The 6,000-nt window shown below is 46.3% G+C and overlaps 1 protein-coding gene across 3 annotated transcripts in view; it reads right to left on the bottom strand.

The window, feature by feature from the left end:
- BLK (BLK proto-oncogene, Src family tyrosine kinase) overlaps positions 1 to 4,625 on the bottom strand; it is a 70,909-nt gene extending 66,284 nt beyond the window's left edge. For all 3 annotated transcript variants that reach the window (XM_059372164.1, XM_059372154.1, XM_059372157.1), the window contains exon 1: positions 4,277 to 4,625. The gene's annotated coding sequence lies outside the window, so the exon portion shown is untranslated. The remainder of the gene's footprint in view (positions 1 to 4,276) is intronic.
- Between the last annotated feature and the right edge of the window lie 1,375 nt (positions 4,626 to 6,000).

Consider the following 6,000-nt stretch of genomic DNA (forward strand, 5'->3'; position numbering starts at 1 on the left):
TGAACAGCGGTCTTAGTGGCATCACAGTTACAATGACACAGTTCCCTACCTTACTTCTTACAGCAACCTTCGGCTCAAGCCTAGGACGACATGCCCTCACCAGGAAAGTGTGCCGGAGCCTGATTCTGGAATGCAATCCCTTGAACACCCCATGCATCTTGGACTGACTAGCTTGATGGTGGGGAAGGAAGGGGAGGGGGCACACCCAAAATATCTGGATTCATTTCTCAGTCATATTAAATGCATTTCCTCTTTGAGAAACATAACAAAACCATGGTCTCTCTTCTGAAACTTCAAAATAAATATTGTACATAAAAACTAATTTAAAAAGTTACAACATGCAAAGTGCTCTTTGCAAGCCATAGGGACTCTTCTGGTGATCCTCACATGGAGAACTGGATAGAATCTAGATGGAAATATTGTATACTTTTCAGTTTCAACTGTTACTAACTAATGAAGAAGTAAGACTCCAGGGTAAAATTAACCTACCTGAGTTATGTCAGTATGGGCTGAGGATGAACTACTGTTTTTCACAAGGACACTTGGTGACTTGTCCAAGTCACAGTCAGAAAGCTGCAGGGCAACACCTTGAACTGAAGCGCTCTGGTCCACAGGCTGGCCATCGAACCTCTATCCTAGAGAACCTTTCAGTCGTAGCTGCCTTGTTGTACCCCTATGCCCACGTTTTTTCTAATTCCTGGGATCCACAACACACTGAGAGCTAAAATTAAATTATTATTACTAAATATTGGACATGGTGATTCCAAATATTTGGAGTTGGTGGATCCTTTTGGGAATGTGATAGAAGCCGGGCGGGCATGGTGTGGGAGTGTACATGTGCGTAAAACCTTGCAGACAAGTTCAGAGAGCTCTTAGACCCCATGAACTCATCAAGGGTCTGCGGTCTTGGAGGTCTGAGCTCCTGACCTCATCCATTAAGCGCAGGCCACCTTGCATCATTTTAGACACTACAGAAACCTGCACAAACATTTCCTGAGCCCGAGCAACCCTGAGACTGAGGACTTTCTTAAACTCTGTACCCCAGGTGACTCGCTCGCCTCACCCTGGTCCTAACCTAGCAGTTCAGATACCAAGGTATGTGAAGAAGCCTGCAGAAAGAGGTAAGGACAAGGCACCCAAGAGAACCTCTTTATATGACATGGTTTTGAGCATCAGCCCTCTGGTGAGAAAGCACACAGTGGCCTGAGGTGAGCCGAGGTCCTGCAGGGTCAGCAGGGACCAATGCAGAGCCTCTTCTTTGTTCTAATCATCCTGCTGTATCTAGTTCTCATATCTGGGCTTAAAGCAGAGTGTACCTGCTCCCAACTTACAGAGACTTGGGTCCTTTGCTCATGTTCATCTAGCTGGAAGTGGCAGAACCAGGTCCTAGAGAAAAACTGGCTGGCCCCAAGGCCTATCGTCTTCCTCTGGACGGTACTGCACCTTGCAGCTAGTGGAACATACCAGAGACCTAGTGACAACCACCTTCTTCCACAAGGGCCCCCAATAAAACCCTGGGTGTGGTGATGGCACCGAAGCTCACTGTGCCTAAGGGTGGTCACTGCGCCTAAGGGTGGTCATTAAGTCTTATGTGCATTTCTGCCTTCAAGCTTTCTTCCTCCTGTCTTAATCTTGGCTGGCACTCCAGAACTTGCCCTTGTTGTTTCCCTCAAGAACCATTTCACAGGGCATCCACCCTGCTCCAGATACTTTCCTGTGCTCTGGGACCCAGGGGAGGATGTAAGAGGCCCACCTCCCTATTCTGAGGGAGCACAGATCCAGAATTCCTGCAAACAAGGAACCCTCAGCATCTGTTGGAAGTTCACGGGGACACAGGGTTGGATTTGGGCACTGGGAACGAAGAGAAGGCAGTGGCTTTGGTCCCAGGAGTTAGAACAGGAGGGGCTTGCCCTGATGAGAAGGTAGGGAGGGGGCCTCAGGCTGAGGGAACAGTAGGAGCATGGTCTGGACCTTTCCAGAGCAGCACAGGGCTGACTTAGACAAAGCAGATGGGCTGCTAGTAGAGGAACAGGAACTGTGACAGGAAAAGGACCCGAGACCCAGTGGTAATCACTGCTCTCCCTACTGATCTTCATCTAACTCTTGTGATTTTCATCTAAGTGCTGTCTTCCTACAGCTTCATGATTCTTTCTTCTTTCTTTAATCTGGCTGGGACATCACCCGTGAACCAGAGCACACCTGCTCTGCTGGGCCTGTCGGGTGGGTGGGGGTGGGTAAGGGATGTGTTGCGGGGGGTGGAGTTGCTCTGGCTCCCCTGCTACCTCCCCACACACGTAACCCTTACAAGCAAGGATGCTGGCCTCTGGTGGCTCTGTTGGGCTGCTGCAGACTTGAGGGTGGCACAGTGGGCTCCCAGGGAATTAGTTCCCAGCTGGGCTCCCAGCTTCTTGGCTGGCCACAGGTTCTGTGGGGATGACTGGGCCCAGAGGATGGCAGATTCCATCCTGGTATTCCACACAGGGTCAGGGCCCTCACTTGCTTCTGTTCTGGCCTTCTGCTTCATCACCAAGGAGGAGGTCAGGTTTGGGTATACTTAGAGGACTGTGAGCCTGAACCAGCACAGTGAGCACTGCTGGGGTGACAGAGCAGGGAGCACTTGGCCCTAAAGTGACATGCAGTAAGGGCTCAAAAACTGTTCTGAATAAAAGAATACATGAATGATGAGAAATGCCACAAAGAGAGAGAAATATAAGGGCACCTGAGTGGTTCAGCTGGCTAGGCCTCTGCTTTTGGCTCACGTCATGATCTTAGGGTCTCAGGATTGAACCCTGCATTGGACTCTCTTCTTCCTTTCCCTCTGTGTGCTCTCTCTCAAATAAATAAATAAAATCTTTAAAAAGAGAGAGAGAGAGAGAAATATAGAACTTTCTAGGACTAAGGTGGGGGTTGGGGGAGACAATGGTAAAAAATGCAAAAGTCCTGTTGTGTTCCAGAAAGTTCAAAGAGAGGGCAGGAACCACCATGTCATGGATTCCAGTTTTCCCAAAGCAAGCTCACCTTTTGACCACATCTGCTCTGAGGCAGGATGAGTATAATCTTTTTTAGCTTTTTATTTTGGAATAATTTTAGGTTTACAGAAAAGTTACAAAGATAGCCTGGAGACTTCATATATGCCCTGCACTTAGTTCCCCCTAATATTACCATCTTACTTAACCATGGTACATTTGCCAGAACGAGGAAACCCATTTTGACACAATGGTATTAAACTCCAGACTTTATTTAGATTTTACCTATTTTTTCATTAATAACTTTTTCCCCCTAGGACCCACTCCAATCCCAGATGTGAGTTTTGAATTTAGTTGTCATGTCTCTTTACTCTCCTCTGAAGTGTTAAGAGTCTCTCCATATTTCCTCCTTTTCCATAACCTTGACAATGGCAAAGGTCAAGTATTCTGTAGACTTTCCCTCACTTTGGGTTTGTTTGGTGTTTTTTCATTATGAGATCAGGGCTAAGGGTTTGGGGGAAGAACAGCACAGAGGGGAAGTACTTTCTCTTTGCACCATAACCAAAGTTATATAATACAACACGATTTATCCCTCGAGACGTTAACCTTGATTCACCTGATTCAGGTGGTGTCTGCCAGCATTCTCCATTATGGAGTTCCTGTTCTTCCATTTCCATATTTTATTCTAACTCTCTTCGGCACCAAAGGTGAGTGGAATCAAACTCCATCCAGGAAGGAGAAGTATCTACATATATCATGCACAATTTTTCTCTCTAACTGTGGCAGCACGATGATAACCATTCTATAGTCCTTTGATTGTGTGGACAGTTGATGGTGAAAGCAGTGGCCAATTAGCAAATGACTGGAACAGTTGTTAAAACCCTAGAATTTGAAAAACCCTCCCAAAATGTGTTGTCAACTGTTCATTCCTTCTCAGAAACTGATCGCTTAGCCCAAAAAGTAATCATTAAACCTATTCTATCACGCTACCCCTGATGTCTGAAAAATGGAAAACCATGGAAATTATTTGTCTTGAGGCAGACACTCCCCATACATCCCTGCTAGCCTCTGCCACGTCTGCCTCTTAGGTACCATTACCCTTGTTTATAGAGATGCTGAATAACTTGTCAGGAGCCCCACAGCCTGTATGCATGTGCCCACCCCCTTTCCTACCCCACAGTCTTCTCCTGTCTTTCCTCTGTGGCACATTCACTGGCTTTTCCAGCTTAGAAAGCCCAAGAAACAAGATCTCCCTGGATGGATGAGCTTTTATAAATCAAAAACAAAACAAAACAAAGATGCAGTCTTACCTTGGTAAGGCTCAGTAGCTTGTCACCATAGCTTTTTCAATCCCAGCACCCTCATGATGCCGCAGCCTTCTAGTGATAACCAGCAACTCCTGATACAATCCCAAAGAAAAAGCCCATCGTGGTTATCTCATTCAGCTCCCATAGCTTGTGGCTTCCTGCTGTTGGCAAGCACCAGCAGAGGTGGCGGGCTCCCCGGTCTGTGGTCAGAGCTTCACCAGCTTCCTCCAAGGAGCCCCGCCCCTCCCATGGAACACTCTGAAGGCGTCTGTGGTCTCACTGGGTCCAGTGGGCACTGCTGACCCAGAAAAGCTTGGGAGGAAGGACCACAAGCAGCTGGTCTTTCTCAGGCCCTGGGCCACACTGGTTCCAATGACCCTCTGCTACTAGAAAGTTTTCTCATGGGGGTTTGGTTTAATGACATGGATGGTGCTTTCCCGCACCAGACTTGGCAGAGTTAGTAAACCTCCAAGCTAACTCTACAAGGTATTTCTCTCTGCCTTGTAGCATTTATCTGCAAGACAAGAAAGAGGTTGGTCTCTGCTGTCTTGTGCCATCTGTGTGAGCCTGGGCAGCTGTTCTCTCAGCCTTGTTGGTTTTGTCTTGTCTTCCAAATAGTGCTGATAATACCTAGCCCAGAGATACCATGGGCACAAATGACAGAATGGGTGTGACGGGCACAGAATTGTCTCTCAACAAATGCTAATTCTCATTTAAAAAAAAAAAATAGCAGTCTAACCAGTCATTGATTCTGATCACAGAGCTTCTTCCATTGTCCCACTGCACTTGGCACTGAAAACTCAGGGGTGTAGAGAATGATGGAAGTGATTGGGAAAGGACCCTATCATCTGGAGTGGTGAGGTGCTGTCCCGTACTACACCAGCTGAGGAAACAACAGGACCAAGAAGATTGCTGAGACAACCTTAGGAGAACTGCTGGTCCAGCCAGACATGGTAAGCCGCTGGTCACTTGCTTTCTGATCGAGGGACCAAAGGGAGCCCATGGACTTGATCCTCTCCTGTCTTTATGTCTGGGAACATTGGCAGGGATGGAGTTCAGACAGGCTTGCTTCTACTCCTGGCGTGGAACCACAGTCCAGAATCTCAGTTTCCTAATGGATTTTAGGACTAAGACAGTAATTTGCTGAGAGTTTTGGGTAAGAAAGAGCTTTTTGCAGATGTTCATAGCAACAGCAGCAGCAACACGGAGTTTTTGGGTTCCACGGCTCTTTGAAAACAACCTACCTGATTTCCCCAAAAGTTTTTTGCACAGTAAATGGATTAACGCATAAAAATTTGTATTACAGTGTTTAGTACATAATAAACTCTACATAACTTGTAGATGATGTGAATATTTCTAATCTAAGTCCCAAACTTAATGCTTAACACTGCTTTGTCTTCTTCTGTCCTTGGTAGTGAAGAGCCTGGAACAGTGTCCCGAACGAGTTGTGCTCAGTGAATCATAGCTCTTATTAATTTATTATTATATTCATCTCCTGACACCTGAGAGTCGGATCTAAGCATTAAATACAACTTGAAAGAATCCCAAACTCCTTAAACTCTTGATCTAAAGACTTGCTGACTTGAGATGAGATTATTTAGCTTTGTTATTTCAACTCAATTAACACAACAAACTTTTGTGAATGTTTGCTCTGTGTTAAGCACATGCCAGAGGTTTGGGGTTGAGGTATAAATAAGCATGATCTTCCCTTGAGGGAGTCAGCCTAG

The sequence above is a fragment of the Mustela nigripes genome, chromosome 1 (assembly GCF_022355385.1).
Source record: "Mustela nigripes isolate SB6536 chromosome 1, MUSNIG.SB6536, whole genome shotgun sequence".
Lineage (NCBI taxonomy): Eukaryota > Metazoa > Chordata > Mammalia > Carnivora > Mustelidae > Mustela > Mustela nigripes.